Source organism: Herpailurus yagouaroundi, unplaced genomic scaffold (genome assembly GCF_014898765.1).
Source record: "Herpailurus yagouaroundi ecotype Mexico unplaced genomic scaffold, PumYag 163, whole genome shotgun sequence".
Taxonomy (NCBI): Eukaryota; Metazoa; Chordata; class Mammalia; order Carnivora; family Felidae; genus Herpailurus; species Herpailurus yagouaroundi.
In genome coordinates, this window is record NW_024412404.1 from 60159685 (window position 1) to 60177703 (window position 18019).

Below are 18019 nucleotides of genomic sequence, written 5' to 3' on the forward strand. Positions count from 1 at the left end.
CCCCGAAGAGCCCAAGCAGTGGATTCCAGAGATGAAAAGCTGCCCCTCTAGGGACTGAGACACAGGGCCACAGACGAATACACGTTATCCATTAAGGGGCGCCGGATAATCACCGTTTGTCAGCCTTTTATATTGTGCAGTGAAAAATTACCAGGATTTTAGCTTTAGACACACACACACACACACACACACACACACACAAAATCTAGAAGGGTTTTACATTCAGGTTTTCTCTTCTCTAAGCTGAGCTGTCTGACAGGGAGCTTCCTTAGAGGATTTTGATGCTTGTGCCTGTCCATTCTGAAGAGCACGGAGGTGGATTTTTCCAGATCCCTGACACCTGGAACCCGAGAGAGCCGCAGGAAATCCCACCAGCAGGCCAGGACGATCGCTCCGGGAGCCAACTCAGCTCAACAAGTCTCTCCTGAGCGTGCACAGAACCCACCGAGGCGTTACAGCTGCAGCCCTGCCCTCCGGCCACTTACACTCGACTGTTCACGCCGGTTGCTCTAAGTCAACTCGGTCTAGGATGAGCAGCACGTTGGATACCCAGGGCCGGCTCCACAGACTGCGACCCAGGCGGGCACCCGGGCCCCCCGCTGGGAAGGGCCCTGCACTTGGTTCAATGCTCTCGCTGCCCCGACTTGAAAGTCTCAGTAATCTTTCAGGAAGGGGCTCGCTGTTCATGTTGCGCTAGGCCCTCTAAATAAATCCTACGGCCGGTTGTGGAGGTACCTTACGAGTTACGTAATCGGGATTGAAAGGAAAGAGAGATCACGCCCGAAGCGCTTCTCTTATTCCTGGGATCTGGGGCCGCTAAGGAGCAAATACCCAGAAATGGCATCACGCCTCGGGTCTGAGCTTATCGTGGGCTCGTGCAGGGACCTTTCCGAGAGCGTTTCGGAATCAGAACGTTGCTTTCTGTACCAACGGTGACGTTAACACGAGCAGCTTCCGTGGGCTTCCGTGGGCCCGTTGATCCTAACTCTGACCTACAGCAGCATCTCCTCCGATGCAGCTTTGCCTGACGATTTAAACAACAAGGGCCCTTCACTTATCATGCGAATGCGATTACACACTCTTCCCAGAGTCCAGCCACGGCGCCCTCAAGTGGAGGCCCCTTCTGTGAAATTTACGGCTGAAGCTGACACCTTTCTGGCCCCTTTAAGTGGGCAAATCTTTCCCTTAGTTGAGCGATGGGCTCCTTCCACAACCTGCAAAGAAGATGAGGCCCTTGGACCAGGGCCCTGCTCTGCTAGTTTTTACAGCCGTCTCCAGGACCGTGAGGCTTAAACACCATTTACAAACAAGCTTAATTTTAACCTTCCTTTGTGGAGAATGCAAAAATCAATTAAGTATCTGCTGATAATGCCCTCGTATCTCGTTTTGGTGGCATCTCATAATTAATGCTGCCCGTGAGGCCGACGCACCGAGCAGCCTCACACATGCCTTCTGGTTATTACGAGCATCACTCTGACCCGCAGCTGAGCGCAGGGGGCTCAGACACAGCCTGCTGCATGGGGATTTTGAATTTTTAAGAAATCGGTTGGTAGATGGCTTAATTCAAACACACCAGAGCATAATTCAGTGGGAATTGAGGCTCCCATCAAACTAAAACAGGCAGCAGATATCTTCCCGACCCGCAAAGCACCTCCTGGTCTTTCACCAGGAAAACCAACCGCGCTCACAAACGGAAGGGACATGGCGGCAGATCTTCTCAGCCAACCGCCTCACGTTGCAGTTGAGGAAAGAGGTTCGGAGAGGTCAAGGAAGCAGCCCCAACACACAGAGCAGTCAGGGAGAGCTGGGAGCACAAGGGTCAAGACCTGAACCGAGGAAGGCAGCCCTACGAGGTAAGGGCGCGCAACCTCTGAAGCAACACTGCCTGGGTTCAAATCCCACTCTGTCACTCACCAACTGCTAGAACGGGGGCAGGATGAACCTCTCGGGCCTCAGTTTTCACATCCGTTGAGTGGGCGTGTCAAGCGTGTCTATATCAAAGGTTGCTGAGAGCAAACAGAGTGCACATAAAGGTTAGCACGAGCGCCCAAAGGTTGGCTACCGTTATCAGAACCCAAGCTTCCCGATTCCCTGTCCTGGGCGCCAATGCACTGCACTGTTCTTTACGGTTCCTTAGATCTGAGCATCTCTCAGATCTGGGAAAGAAAGTCGTCCGTGTTCATGCACCAAGGCTGCGGGCCCACCGAGCACCACGTGGGTGCCTGGAGGATGTGAAATGCACATATCGCGGGTCTTCCAGGATTGGTTGACCAGTGGAAATGAATTTTAATTGATGACCAATTGGAGGAGATCCAAAGACAATCTAAAACACAAACGACAGCACTGAAGTCTATGAAATTCTAAAGTGCTGTGGATCCCTCCACGTAACAAAATTAAGCGGCAACAGAATAGCGTCTGTAGTTTAGTAACAGTATTTTACCCACGTCAGGCTCCTGACTGTGATAATGTCCTACGGTTACGTAAGACGTTATCGCTGCGGGAAGCTGGTTGAGGAGCACACGGGAACTTAGTACTATTTCTGCAGCTTCTTGGGGGTCTCAAATTATTTCACTGTTTTTCTTTTTAATTAATTTATTTTTGAGAGAGAGAGAGCACAGAAGGAGCACACAGAATCTCAAGCAGGTTCCACACTGTCAGCGTGGAGCCCGGCATGGGGCTCGAACTCATGAACCCCGAGATCATGACCTGAGCCGAAGTCAGACGCTTAACTGACTCAGTCACCCAGGCGCCCCAGTCTCAAATTATTTCAAAATAAAAAGCTACAATAAAATCACAAGGCAACATCTAGGAATGCCAAGAGACTAAGGGATTCGTGGCAAGTTTTCAACAGGTCAACACAGGCACAGTTTCCAGGCGGGACAGCCCCACGCAAACTTGGGAGGAGATGCCGAGTGAACATCTGGAATGATTCTAAATCGAGCTCTACAGGAAAAAAAAAAAATTTGTTTCTCTTTTGTTTTTCCATTTACTTAAACTCAGAGAAATCCATGTTCTGTCCATAGTTTAAAAACTAATCATAAACAATATAAAATGGGGCTGTATGTCACCATCGCTAACGATAAACATTTCTAGGGAAGCTTTGCAACATTATACCCTTAAGGATGTCCAGGGAGGGATGAGAGAGATTTGAAGCCTATGCAAATAAGTGATAGAAATAATCTGTGGAGGGGGCCGGAACACCAAATAGGGCGTTCCCATCTGGGAACATGGGTTCCTACGGGATCTGGGGTGGGAAGGGAGAGGATTTCGAGAAAGAGACACGAATGGCAGGTCCCTCAAGGAGCAAGGTTATAACAGATGATGGGAAGGAAGCTCTGGGAGTAGCACAGGGAGGGGGGCAGAGCCTCCATCTGAGAGAGTTAAGAGGAAGCTGAGTCGTGAGGGACTTGGTCAAGGCCAGGCAGGAAAGCAACACTCCAGGAAGAGGCCATGCCCGCACAGGAATCTGCTTTGCCCCACTTCCCCGCCAAAGGGTCCCCTCTCCCAGAAGCGGGCCGCTTGGAGCCGTCACAAATTCAAATCGTCAGCCACACGCTCACCTTTGGGAACTCACGGCACTATTTCGGTCTTGTGTCGATGAGTGTGGGTTCAGCTGTCCACCCTGAGACTTTGCCCTCAAGCGTGTGTTTGCATAAAAATAACTTCTGCTCACAAGCCAAACCCTCAGGGAGAGGACAAGGAGGATGGGGATTGCTCCTGGTTCCCCCCCCCCCCCACTAGCCATTTGGACAAGTGTTGTGCGGCGAGCTGTAAATAGTAATTTGGAGGAAGACAGAAGCATGGATGTCAACCCACGTGTGGTAGAAACCAGGTCCTCTGACCAGCTCTCCCATCCCATCAACTGGTCCCCTGTTGGGGTCTTGTAACTTGCTGTTCCCTCTGCCTGGGACACTCTTCCGGAGCTTCAGGTGGTAGTGCCTTCTCATTCAAGGATCAGCCTACTTGTCGCCTTCTCGGAAAATCCTTCCCCGATCACCCAGTCAGCCGCTGCCCATCGCAGACACTTCTTACTATCTGTTCTGATATTTGGGAAACTGTCTACTCTCCATCTCTCCCCATGAGAGTTCCAGCACAGTGGCAGGCACAAAGTATTTCCTCCATCAGGAAAATGACTTTTAAGGGGAGGTACAGAGCCTGCGTCAGAAGGGCTGGAGAAACAGAAGGGTCAGGCTCTGGGGCGCCTGGGTGGCGCAGTCGGTTAGGCGTCCGACTTCAGCCAGGTCACGATCTCACGATCCGTGAGTTCGAGCCCCGCGTCGGGCTCTGGGCTGATGGCTCGGAGCCTGGGGCCTGTTTCCGATGCTGTGTCTCCCTCTCTCTCTGCCCCTCCCCCGTTCATGCTCTGTCTCTCTCTGTCCCAAAAATAAATAAACGTTGAAAAAAAAAATTAAAAAAAAAAAAAAAAAAAGAAGGGTCAGGCTCCCAAATACTCTTCACCAATGGCGCTGAAGGATCGGGGGCAAATCATTTCACCCCCACGGGTCTCAGCCTCCCCGGCTACAAAAGGGCTGTGAGTAGGCTACGAAAATGAACCAGCTGACCTGTAAGACCTTTGTTCTCCCACACGCTGGGTCAAGGTTTTCAATTATCCAATGTACTCTTGCCTTTCTTCCCTTCATCCATGTGTCTGTCCATCCATCCATCCATCCATCCATCCGTCCATCCATCCATCCAATCATTCTTTGCCACGGGCTAGACCCTGGGAATATAACCTTGAGTAAGACACAATTCTGGTCTTAGCAGAATAAATAACCTCTGCCAGCAGATGGAAAGGAAGTAATTCCTGCACAACCAGCTGAGTGCCAAAGGAGATTCTCAGATCGCTGGCTGGGCCGCCGTGGAGATGGTGCCAGGGCAGTTCCCAGAGAAGGAAAACAGACCCACGATCCCACAGATGCAGCAGAGTGATGGAAAATGTACAATCATCACATCCAAGGAATCCGGTCCAGAAACACAAAGAGAGTCACAGTCCAGGTCGCAACACAGACTGGGGACAAAAAAGGCTCATTCCTGAGGATCGCTGTCCCCCTGTTGGCCATGGAAGGATTGTAATTCTCCTTAGAAGAATGATTATAATCACTGCCGATTCCATCAATGGTTCTCAGCTAAAGAGCTTAACATGTGCCTACACACGCAGGTGCACGGGCACACGCACAGCTGTCCAGGGCCCCCGCCCCCCAAGACGTGATGAAGGACTGGAGTAGGTGTATTTCTTTCGAAAAGCTCCATGGGAGTTCCGAAGCAGCACCCTGATTTACAGCCAGAGAGCTTCCTGCAAAGTTTACTTCTCACTACAATTGTAGAAGTGCATTACAACGTCAATGACAACGAGGTGTATCCGTGGGGATCTTGACAGATGGGACTTTCTGAAGCATCCAGAACATCCCGGCCATAAAACACTTCTATCTACCGCATCAGAATTTAAATGGCACCTGAAAACAAGTGCACGAGAAGCTAGAATGGGGACACGGCTCAACACTTCAGGATGAACCCCCAGCCACGCAAGCCGCCCGCCCCAGGAGGTGCCCCCGCCGGCCCGCGCAGGTCCGCCAATGCTCTGGCCCAACATAATGCTTCAAAAACAACTTCATAATGTACCCTGAAGTCACAGCCACAGCCCCTTGTTTATGGGCTCAGCCAGATCAGATAAAATTTCATTCTCTGAATTGGTTCCTAATTTAATTATTCCCCGGATAAGCGTTGGCCTCCTGTTGCCGCAGGGAGAAAGAACGAGAAGGCGCTGGCGCCACAAGCCGAAGCTCTTGTTTGGCAGCTGGTGGCGGACCAGCCACTCTCCGGCCTCCATCAGGTCAGAGGGGGTTACAACAGCGGGCTCGGGCAAGGTGGTCACCAACCGTCCACCCCACGCCAGTCAAGAGGGTGACTGGGTTTTACGAAGAGCTTAGGAAGAACATTCAGGACAACTGAAACCAGGGCTGAGTCCTGGCTCCGTGTGACCTCTTGGGGCCTCAGTTTCCCCATCTACAAAATGGAGCCAGACTATGATCCCCTGAAGGCCTTTCCTAGCTCTAATAAATTCAGACAATTCAGATGGGAAACAGAAACCCATCTGAGAATTAAGCCTTCCCTAGGGCCAGGAAAAGAGCATGTAAAAAAAAATAAATGAATCTTATTATTAAGAGCAAGTAAAAATATCTCATAAACCATAACCCTAGAAATGGAAACATGTGTCCACACAAAAACTTGTACATGAATGTTTATAGCAGATTACCAAGACTCCAAAGTCGGAGACAACCCAAACATCTATAAAATGTGATCCATCCATCCAATGGAACACGATTTGGCCATCAAAAGGAATGTCATACTGGTACATTCTACAACATGGGTCAACTGTAAAACCATGATGCTGAGTGCAAGCCAGGTACAGAAAAACCCGAAAAACAAAAACAAAACAAAAAACAAAAAAGCGCGCGCACGCGCGCGCGCGCACACACACACACACACGTATTATTTATACGATTCCAGTCATACACAAGTCCAGAGCAGAAAAACTGATAGAGACAGAAGATGCCTCACTGCTTAGGACTGGGGGATCGGGGGGCTGTGCATGAGGGAAGTGGGGGCTGACCGCGAATGGGCAAAGGCTCTCTTTCTGAGATGATGGAATGTTCTCAAATTGAATGTGGTGCTAGTTGCACAGATCTGTAAATACACTCAAAACTACTGAATCATATGCTTTAAATGGATGGATTTAATTTAAATGTGTGGTATGTGAGCGGACTGTATCTCAAGTAAGCTGTTTGAAAAGGGAAGAGGTTAGGAGCGCCTGGGTGGCTCAGTCGGTTGGGCGTCCGACTTCGGCTTGGGTCGTGATCTCGCGGTTTGTGAGTTTGAGCCCCGCGTCGGGCTCTGTGCGGACAGCTCGGAGCCCGGAGCCTGTGCCTCCCTCTCTCTCTGCCCCTCCCCCACTCACACTCTGACTCTCTCTCCTTCAAAAATAAATAAACATTAAAAAAATTTTTTAAACTAATAATAAGGGAATAGGTTGAATGGACAAAAAAAAAGCAGTCTGTTGCATAATTTTTAAAAATAAATTCGATGAGAACTTTGTAAGCTAAATATACCTACACACATATACATATACACACATCCACACGCGTGCACACACACCTCCCCAAACAGTTCTATAGCTTCAGGGCTGGTCCAAGAGGCACAAGGCTGATTTTCAGTGGGCAAATCTCCTTCTTCCACAATCCAAAAAAACCGCTGACTCAGACGTGGGCAGGCCTGCATTTTTCTACTGATTTGTTTCAGTTTTAACAGCCGAAAGCAAATTTCCTTTCTACCCCTAATGGCAACCGAGATTTCATCTAATTTTTAATACCCCATTTCACTACATCATTAATGCATCAATTACAATGCAAATTTTGTCCAAGGCAAAGGATCCCTGGATTTTGCAACAGTCGACCCGTGGGCAAATGACTTTTTTAAATTTTATTTTATTTTATTTTTGCCTGGAAGGTGCTTCTGGAGAGGAGGTCTCATTTGCTAAGTGCCCATTGTCTTCTGCACACCTTTCCACATCTAATTTCTCACAGAGACTGCTACAGCGAGTACAAATAGCTTTTCAAAGTTAGGACGACACAAATGTCAGGCTGCTCCCACTGTCATTAATCAGAGCGTCCCTTCAGCCTCTTATTTATTCCGACTGATAACTTGCTTAGGCAAGTTCAGCATGTCCTAAAAGCAGCTATTTCCTCTGACTCTCAGGACAGTGCACTTGGATCGCTGGCCCAATCCGGGGTCACACAGGGCCCTTCTGGATCGGACAATCTTTTATTAAGAACTGTGACGGGGAACGAGGTGGGGTCGCATCACCGTGGGCTGGGCTAAAGATGACCACGGAAAAGGCAACCGTGAGTTTCTCGTACTTCAAGAGCACCCAGGCACCCGGGAAGTGGTCCTTCCTAAACGCTCACCATTTCTGAGGCAGGACAATGTTTCTTTCAGATAAGGAACGTTCACTGATGGGTCAAAGTAGGAACCAAACATGGAAAGTTCCATGCTTAACACTGGATGGCCCATCAAGGCAGTGCTGGAGCTAGCATCCCAGCTCTCCATACCTCTCTCCTCACACCGTCTCCCCGCCTCGCTTCCTCTCCCACGTGCGGCTCAGCATCCCCTGGAGCCCAAGGAAGGAAAAGTTCCCAAGCAGAGGGAGGCCTGACACTCCTTCGGTCAAGATGCTCTTTTCAAGATGGCGATGGGGAGGGCCAGAGGGTTCCTGCTGCCTCAACCGAGTCCGGTCCTAAAGTAACAGTGCACAGTGTCCGAGGAGGAGCTGGTCCCAATCAAGGGGAGGATCCTGGGTAGCTGGGAAGCAGGGACAAGTGGGCCCTGGTACCAGAGAACCAGGGGCCAGAGGTGGGGTCCCCCAGGCCCTGCCAGGAACCCCCGTGTCCCCTTCTCCTCTGTCCTCCACCCTGTGATGATGGAGAGTTTGCCGGGGGGTTGGGGACAAGCCTAGATTTGGGGCTGGCCGACATATCTATCACCCAGGTTGGCTGTCCCCAACAGGCCGGCTGACTTCCACCTCTCCATTTGTTGAGTCACTTGGAGACAGGGTTTCCATCTGGGGCTGCCACCCTCCAACACACACACACACACACACACACACACACACACCACTGGAAGCAGAGGTCCTAGCCCAGCACAACTGCAGCCCCCCACCTCTCACTCTGGAGAAGAGGGCGGAGACCAGCTAAGCGGTAAAACTCCGTCTCCGCCAAATGTCTGACAAAGCAGGGCTGTTCTCTGGAAAATGAAAAGGCTAACCCGTCCCCAAGAATCTCATGGAGGATGACATCCCACAGAGGCCTTCGGAGTTCAACCATGAACCGGAAATGAGAACGTCCTGCCCCCCCCCCCCCGCCGCCGCCACACCACAGAACCGACCCCAAACGCCCATTCTTCTCCACATCTTCCTAGAGCAACAATAATTCTGAAATCAATGTCTGGTTACGTGGCCCAGAGATGAGCCAGCTGTGGTCCATCCCCTACCTGGGATGTCCAGGAAACTGAGGTCAGAGGAGCCACACAATCCCACGGGACCGGGGCCCAAATCTGGCCATCCTCAGAGTGGCTGCTGCTTACCAGAACATGATCCGGAATGCACACTGGGAGGCACAAACACTCAGCCCAGACTCCCCAAGGCAACCCCGCTCTTTGGTAATCCTGGAGATCCCTTACGTGCACAAGCAAATATGGTTGTGTGTGTGTGTACATTTGGAAGACTCTTTATATAAACAGGTTCACAAATCAGAGGAAATAATCCTCTGTAGACCAATAGTCTGATTTGGGGTTTGGAAATTATGGCCGCAATAAATACACGCCAGGATATACTTTATATTTTTAATGCAAATATTTACATTCCAAACAAAGGCGCCTGGAATTTAAAGACAAGCCATTATGCCAGCTATAAGAAACACTAACAGCCCCCACATTTCTTCCCTGAGTAGATGGCTCCTGTTTATATTTCTGAAACACCAACCAAATTTCCATAACATTTCCCCCCAAGGCTCTCAAGACACATACACACACACAAAGCTGTTTAGTGGCCCAAAACCCTAATGCCAGGAAACCCAAGGTTATTGCATGAGGCTCTTGACTCCTTCAAAAATTTAGTGGCAAGCGTTAACTCCTGTACCGGGGCACCAAACCGGGGACTCTTTTCTACCTTCCGGGTGCACACCCAGAGGCCCACGTAAGATCCGTAACGGTCCCGGAGAAATGGGTTTTTGAAAGAATCGTTTTCATTAGTTCAATAAACGGCAAGCCTCCCCCGACTCTTTGCGGGCCTAGTTGTAAGCGGGTCCCCTAGAAACCTTCCTCAACCTTGAGAGGCTCCCCGGGTTAGGGAAAGCAGACGGCACTCAGGAAACTGGAAGATGATGCAAGGTGAGATAGGTTCAAGGTGGAGTTCGAAGCAGAACACGGAAGGTCAGAAGAGGAAAGTAACACCTGGACGGGGGACAAAGGGGCTCAGGGGAGATGTGGCAGAGACGATACGAGTTACTGGCAGAGGTTTCCTGAAGGTGGCAATGGGGCCCCACGGGAGCAGGGGGGGGCGGGGTACGGGGGGGGGGGGGCAGGGGGCCAAGGGGAGGCAGACGCGGTTCTCCCGGCCAGGCTCATGGTCAGCACATACCTCCACTCCTTGTGAACTGCCTCACGGTTTAGAACGCAGCCTCGGGGTCCACGGCTAATCATTTACTCACTGTGGCGATCACTCCCACGCTCCGCAGATACAAGTAGCCGACAAGGCCTTGCTGCCTAACTTCAATGCCCCCCTGCCCTAATGGACACCATCTGTCAGCCCCCACCAAGGGCCAGGCCCCGGGCTCCACACTGACTACTGGATGTCAGCAAGGGACTCGTCTTGCTCGCTCCTGACGTCTCCTCCCACATGCACAGCACTCGGCCTGTGTGTCTGCACCCGGTGGTATCTACACTATCCCAGGAGCGTGGAACAAGGATCTGGGTGTGAGTGACCCAGTCCTGCCTTTCCTCACCCAGAGCAGGCCTGCCACCCCACCAGCTGCCCGGGGAGGTGGGGACTGCCCCCAGGGCGGCTGCAACTTCCTCATTCTGCCTGTGACTTGGCGGGGGGGGGGGGGCGGGGCCCTCAGTTCGGGACTACGATGCCCCCATGCCCACCAGCTCAGCCACATTCTCCAACGTAGGCTTCAGTCGAGGACAGATGCCACATTTTTATCTCCACTCATCTCTCTCTCTCTCTCTCTCTCTGTCTCGGTTCAGAAGCTGTCCAGGAAGAGGGGCTCAATTGGGGGAGCTCCCTGGAGCCCTAAATTGTGCTACTTCTAATACTCAAAACACAATACAAAGTAGAAATCATTAACCCCCTTTACCAATGACAAAACTGAGGCACAAGAAGGGTAGGCCAGTTGCTCAGGGTTACGGTAAAGGAGCAAAGGAACAAAGGATGGGGCGCCTGGGTGGCTCATTCAGTTGAGGCTCTGACTTCAGCTCAGGTCACGATCTCATGGTTCTTGACTTCTAGCCCCGTGTGGGGCTTGCTATTGACAGCATAGAGCCTGCTTCGGATCCTCTGTCCCTGCCCCCCTCTCCAAAATAAATAAACATTAGAAGGAAAAAAAAGAAAAAAAAGAAACACAGGAGGGACTCCCACCCTGGTCAGCCTGGTGCCAGGCTCACCCACCCCCTGTGCTGCCCCGCCAAGGGTCTCTAAGGGACTCAACACCCAGGCTAAAAGGACGTCTGCATGGAGGCACCAAACATCTGATTCACTGCAAATGTGAAGGGGCTGAAGTTCACTTCCATCAGCGTGTGTGAGTAAACAGGTGTCACGAGGGGCAGACAGAGCTCCCCGGCCCCTTCCATCGAGGGCATGAGACAGGAATGCACTTCTGCAGACCTCTCAGACTCTGGGATGCAGGTTCCAACCTGCGAGCAAAGATGCCCCAGGCCCTCGGGGCGGGTCCCCACAAGGGCACAGCAGAGCAGGACAGAAGTTCCCCCGTGACGCGGGGCTGCCCTGGCAGGGACAGAATCACCACCCCTCACGGTCTTCCCCTCCTGCTCCAGACCACCACTGTCTTTTCCACCCCAGGGAGCAGACGAATCAAAAGGAGGGTATCCCATTTCAAGAGAAAATGTAAAAAGACCAGGTTCCAGCACAATGTAGGAAAAAATAATTATGCCTGGTCTGCATCTAATTATTTGCCCGTGTTGGGGTAGTTTCCAGGCACCTGGGTGACTAGGCTGCCCGCTTCAATATTTTCACCACAAACACAATTCTGGAAAGTGTCCAAGTTTCCATTATAATGACACCCTCTACTCCTGATGATCTGCCAACCTCCCTTTCTTCCGAGAGCCGAAAGGCCGGGGCCAGGACGAGTTCTAGAAGCATAAAATAGGTGTCAGGGGGAGCCCTGGGCCAGCAACGAGGCCCCTCCCAGCCTGCTCAGGACTCTTGGAAGCTTACGGTGGGGCTCAAGATGTAACATCCGAAAGCAAGTTGTCCCCACACGTCTCCGGCGAGAGCTGCCTGATCTGCCCTGCTTCATTGTGACAAGTGGGGAACACAGCCGAACTGACCCACGGCCTCCCCACGGTGTCCGGTGAAGGGCTCGCAAAGTGACCGTTTACCCGGCCCCTGCTCACACACACACACACACACACACACACACACACACACACACACGAAGAAACAGGCCCGAGAGGTAAAGCAGCCAGCCAAAGAAAACCCGAACAGGATCTACAGGATCTAAGGTGTCCTGGGGCTCCTGGCCTTACGAGGTGCCGAAGGCAGAATCTGTTGAAATCGTGCGTCCCCTTCTGAAATACACACACCGACCATCTTCATCAAAAGTTGTCCATGCAATTTCCGGGCGTTCAGAGGCGTCCTCTGTCCTTGGTTATGAGCTCCAGCACTCAAGAGTACAGGAGTGCTTCCTGTGCGCCAGGCCCTGCTCCGAGCACCTGGCAGGTGTCGACTCACACATGAGACAGCGGCCCGTCAGGCTGGGGGACGAAGTCACTCCAGACCACTGCGACCTCAGAGCCGCTAACCATGTCCTTCCTGCCAGCGGTGTTACATAACCAACTTGTGCAAGCTTTGCCTTGCCCACTAATTGGGTGCTGCCCTGGCTGTGTGCTTCCTCTGCCCCCCACCCCCGCCCCAACCCAGCGCACTTGGCCCGGGGCCCACACCTGGGGCGACGCATCAATGCCTCCCATCATCGCCACCGAATGCCGCCGAAACGCCTGAGGTTCCTCACACCCCTTTTGAAGCCAGCAGAGACTAAAAACCTGCTTTCCAGGGCCACCTCCCCCTAACGTAGCACTTGCTGATTCACACCCACCTTCCCCTTCTGGGGAAGCCACAGTTTTTACCCTGTACCCTGTCTTCTTTCCCTCCAGACCCCGCTGTCATTCCCTCATCCTTCGTCCTGGACACCTGGGTGGCTGAAAGCTCGGTCTGTGTGATCTCAAGCAGCCTTCCCCGCCCTCTAATAGAGACAAAGGGGGACACCTGTCCGACCTGCCTGGCACAGGGCCAGCTGGGAACCAGTGGGGACCCAGCCAGTGACAGCTGTTGTGACCAAATGTCCGCCTCCCCAGCCCCCATATGTCAAAAAAAAAAAAAAAAAAGCTGTATTGGCCCAAATCAACACAAAGCCTTTACTTTTCTTCCTAGCTACCTAGACGGGATAGACTAACTAGATAACTGCCACCTTTAAGCTTGTTTCATGCTGTGAAAACATGGGTCATCTTCTCCTGCTTTATTGTAAAGGAGGAGCATCTCGGGATGGAAATCAAACCTCCGCACTGGAGAACAATAAAGAAATACATTGTGCTCGTCAAAACACTCCGTCTCCCGATACCTGCTCGGCTAAGCGAGAACACGATCTCCTGGCTCACGTGACAGGCACAAAATCACCCACGGAAGTAACTGAATATACTCCCCGACATCCCAACAGACAGACTGGAAGGGAAGACGGGCGGCATGATTCTGAACAATGACTGAAAGCATTACTTGCCAAACGACATACTGCTGGAGAGATGCCCGCCAGCTGACTGCTCACTTAAGTGACATTCCCATGCCAGCTACCACTGTTAAGTTTTATTTATTTATTTGAGAGAGACAGAGACGGCACGAGTCGGGGAGGGGCAGAGAGGGAGAGAGAGAATCCCAAGCAGGCTCCACGCTGCCAGCACAGAGCCCGGCGCGGGGCTCGCTCCATCCCACCAACTGCAAGATCATGACCCAAGCAGAAACCAGGAGTCCGAGGGGCACCTGGGGGGCTCAGCCGGTTAAGCGTCTGACTCCTGATTTCAGCTCAGGTCGAGATCTCACGGTTCCTGAGCGGGAGCCCTGCGTGGGGGAGCTCTGCACTCATGGGGTGGAGCCTGAGATTCTCTCTCCCTCTCTCTCTGCCCCTCCCCTGCTCATGCTGGCTCTCTCTCTCTCTCTCTCTCAAAATAAATAAAACTTAAAAAAAAAATGAAAGGAAAAGAAAAGAAACCAGGAGTCAGATGCTTAACTGGCTGAGCCACCCAACTTTTTTATTTTATTTTATTTTTTCAACGTTTATTTATTTTTTGGGACAGAGAGACACAAAGCATGAACGGGGGAGGGGCAGAGAGAGAGGGAGACACAGAATCGGAAACAGGCGCCCCGCCACCCAACTTTTAAAGGTAGTGTCTTGGGGCGCCTGGGTGGCGCAGTCGGTTAAGCGTCCTACTTCAGCCAGGTCACGATCTCGCGGTCCGTGAGTTCGAGCCCCGCGTCAGGCTCTGGGCTGATGGCTCGGAGCCTGGAGCCTGTTTCCGATTCTGTGTCTCCCTCTGTCTCTGCTCCTCCCCCGTTCATGCTCTGTCTCTCTCTGTCCCAAAAATAAATAAACGTTGAAAAAAAAAACAAAAAAAAACAAAAAAAACAAAAAAAAAGGTAGTGTCTGCTTTTAGAATTTAAGAACATTCCCGTCTCTGACACATGGTTCCAAATTGTATCTTTGCAATCCTGGACCTAGAGGCACTAGGAAGGGGATGGGGTCCAAACATACGGACAGGAAAAGCGAGAGCTGCCAACCACAGAGAGCGCGTGTTCTGGGGGTTTCCAAGAGGCTCCAGCCCCGCATGGTGGGATGAAGGGCAGGCCCAGGAGATACAGATCAGGGGCAGGGGCTGACTCCCCACTTTCAGGCTTTCAACTGCTGTGAGCCTCGATTTCCACATCTGTCAAAGGAGACTCCTCCCCCAACAACCCACCCCTTCCAGCACTGTTCTTGCCCTACTGTCCTTCCCAGCTCGAGGTCTGTCCATCCGGTACAGGCATTTCTGTCTGCCCCCCCTTCTGTAAGGGCTGGGGCTGTGCCCGTCTCACCACCGTAGCACCCCCAGATGCTCCACCCTGGGATCTATTTGGTAAATGAAATCATATAAAAAGTCTTAGTAGCGTCACTTCCCACGTGATGGGTCTCCATCAGGTAGCTACTGATTGAGTGTGTGACACACACGTGTGTGACAGAGCCTGGCACATGGCGCTTAGTCCCTGGGCCCTTGGGGAGGGGGGGGGGTGAGTCACAAGTCCTACCATGTATCACATCTCCCTGATGGTAGGACACGGGGCCGGATGTCAAACTTCAGACCTCCTGGCAATACAACCACCCCAACCTTTTACTCCACTTCTAGAATGAGAACCCACACTTGAATGTCCACGCTTGAGAACTCTCCTGAAAACAAACAAGACCCGCCAAGTCTGTTTCTTTCCAACTGGCCGAGGCCGAGTGAAAGCTGCCCCCTATAGGTGGGGCATGGTTCACCCATTCAGGGCAGCCCCAGAATCTCCCTCCTCTCCTTCTCCCCCTGCACGTGCAAGGGCGATTTCCAGCTGGGTCCTACATGGCCTTGGACAACCACAATCTAATCACAGCCCAGACTAATCTAAAGCTTCTGATAGTGCAGGTTCAAAGGGCCTGAGGTTCCTGTGGCCCAGCTGGTTAACCTGGAGTTTCTTTTACACTCTTCTCCAAACACCAAATAAACACAATCCACTTCCCAACCTCTCCCAACCTTTCCTGCAAACACTGCCTCTTCCAGATGCAGGGATTAATCTTCTCTCTTTCTGGCAGGTAGAAAACCAAATGCCTTGCCTCTCCTGGCCAGGGGCAGCAGCAACAGAGGAGAGAAAGGTACAGAAAGAGAAGGCTGCACAGAAGCCACAGCGACGGTGCTGGGATCCCTGGCCAAGACCGTGGTTGGGGCACCACAAGCTCTAGTCATCAAAGAAAAGCAAGGCATACCTGTACCCCACTGTGGGCAGACCTGCCCCCTCCCCCTGCCCTGGCCATCCTCCCCCCACCCCTGCTCCCCACACCTGGATGAATTCATGCTGCTTGCTTCACCCACAAGCCAGCTCACTGCAGTCATGCATTGATCAGAAAAGACAGACGCTGCTGAATTTCCTTCCCAGGAGCCTAGAGACGGTTCTCCTGGGGACCTTGAAGGGAAGCCCAGACCCGCAGCTCTGCTTCTGGCTCAAACCCACGCTGAGAGGGAGACCATGGCAAGCAGCCTCACCTTGCTGGCTCAGCCTCCTCGTCCAGGACGAGGCAAAAAGAACATTTTCCTGCCAATCTTCCAGGAGTATTGTAGAGAAAAACTTATTTGATAAAAACCACCTAATTAAAAGATATTTTTGTGCACACGCTATTTTAAGCAAAAGCATGTATGACTCCAATGTGTTTAGGTAGCAATCAAAACATCCCGATTCAACATTCAGTTTGTAAAACCCCTAAGTGCCACGTTCTGTAAGGGAGGATTCCTGATTTTCCAAGGGATGGGGGGGGGGGGGGGCAGGAAGGCTGGGATGGAGAGCGGGGTGGGAAGGTCCTAGAGGAACTTCGGGCAAATCTCCAAACCTGGGTTTCCTCCGGGGCCCCGCAGGGCGTGCACATGCCCTCAAGGTGCCTTTCTGCTCGGCGGGCTGGCTGCCCTCATGGCAACTGCCCCTGATAAAGAGGGGCTGGGGGGCACTACGGAGGAGCCCAGAAGCGGAGCCCCCCCCCCCCCGCTCCGCTTCACGGAACGCCGCGCCAAATCCCTTCCCGGGGCGTCCTGGGGCTTCCTAAGAACACAACTTCATCCCCCAAACTCCGCGCCATCAACTCACCCGGTGTGAACACGCGGGGGACGGGGCAAACGGGGGGCCCCCGGAGAGCTAGCCTCAGCCCCAGCCTCGCCGCCTGCTTCTCGAGCCTCCCTACGCGAGGCGCAGACGTCCAGCCGCCAGCAGCCGGCAACCGAGCCCCCGCCTCCTGTGTCTCCGCCGGCCTCTCCAGCCGCGAGGGCCACGCCAGGGCGCGGGGCGGGCGGGCAACGTGGGCACCAGGACCGCGACGGGGCGGCCAGGCAGCCGCGCCCAGGACCCAGGCGGCTCCGAATCCCAAACACACACGCACACACGCGCGCGCACGCCGGCCAATCCATTCGCCCGGAGGAGTCAGAAGGCGCTTTCCCAGCTCTTCATTCATTCCCCAAAGGCGAGGTTCCTTCACGCGGCCGCCTCCATCCCGCCCTCCCAGGGGGGTCCGAGAGGGCCCACTGCGCCACGCGTCCTCTCCACCCGCACCCGCAGCCCAACGCCCTGGCGCTCCCGCACGATCGCCGCCGCCTCCCCGGCTCCCCCACGGCTTCGGCGCCCCGCAGCCCCCGCTCCCAGCCGCCGAGCCGCTCAGACCTGCCGCGCTCGGCTCGCCGCGCCCAGCCGGCCGGGGCCGCCGCCGCCGCCGAGAAGCGCCGGCAACTCCCGAGTCCCGCCGCCTCCTGAGCCACGGCCGGCAGCCGGGAGGGGGCAAGGGGCGGAGGGCCGAGAGGAAGGAGGAGGGGGCGGGGAGCAAAAGTTCAGGCCGCTCCGGGCCCGGCCGCGCCCCCGTCTCCTCCCACGCCCGCCCCCGCGGTGTCCCCCGCCGGACCGGGTCCCACAGGCGTGGGTGCCTGGGGACCCCCCTCCCCCGCCGGGTCCTCCCGCCTCCTCGGCCCAAAGCGCCCGTGGCACCGGAGCGGGAGGTCCGGGGGTGGCTGCCAGCCAGGGTCGGGGAGAGAGAGAGAGGCGGCTGCCCACTTACCTGCCCCGGGCTGCGCCTGGAAACTTCCCCGAAGTGCGCGGGGGAGCCGAGCATCTGGCTGGGGGAATTCCCGCCCCCCTCCCCCGACCACCACCACCCACCCGGCGCGCGCTCACACGGTGAAAGCACCGGTCTGTCTGCCGGTCGGTCCGTCAGTCCTCCGCCTGCAGCTTCCAGAGCGGGGCGGCGCGGGGGCGCCCCGACTCCGACTCCCGGGGCCGTTCTTCTGGGCAGCCGGCCCGTGCGTGCCCCGCGGCGTGCGCCCCCCGCCGGCCTCCGGCCGTCCGCAGCGCCACCACCCCTTCGCCTCGTCCCCTGTCCCCGAGCTCCGGCTGCATTCTCTCGAGCCAAGGAGGGGGCACGCG

General features: G+C 53.9%; 1 protein-coding gene across 5 annotated transcripts in view; it reads right to left on the bottom strand.

The window, feature by feature from the left end:
- CHST15 (carbohydrate sulfotransferase 15) overlaps window positions 1-18019 on the bottom strand; it is an 81795-nt gene that overhangs the window by 63056 nt on the left and 720 nt on the right. The window contains exon 1 of one of the 5 annotated variants that reach the window (XM_040486702.1): window positions 17771-17858. The exons of 1 other annotated variant lie outside the window; for it this stretch is intronic. The gene's annotated coding sequence lies outside the window, so the exon portion shown is untranslated. Of the gene's footprint in view, window positions 1-16699; window positions 16791-17266; window positions 17327-17755; window positions 17859-18019 lie in introns of those variants that run through there. 3 more of the 5 variants (XM_040486700.1, XM_040486699.1, XM_040486701.1) reach the window with 3 other exon arrangements.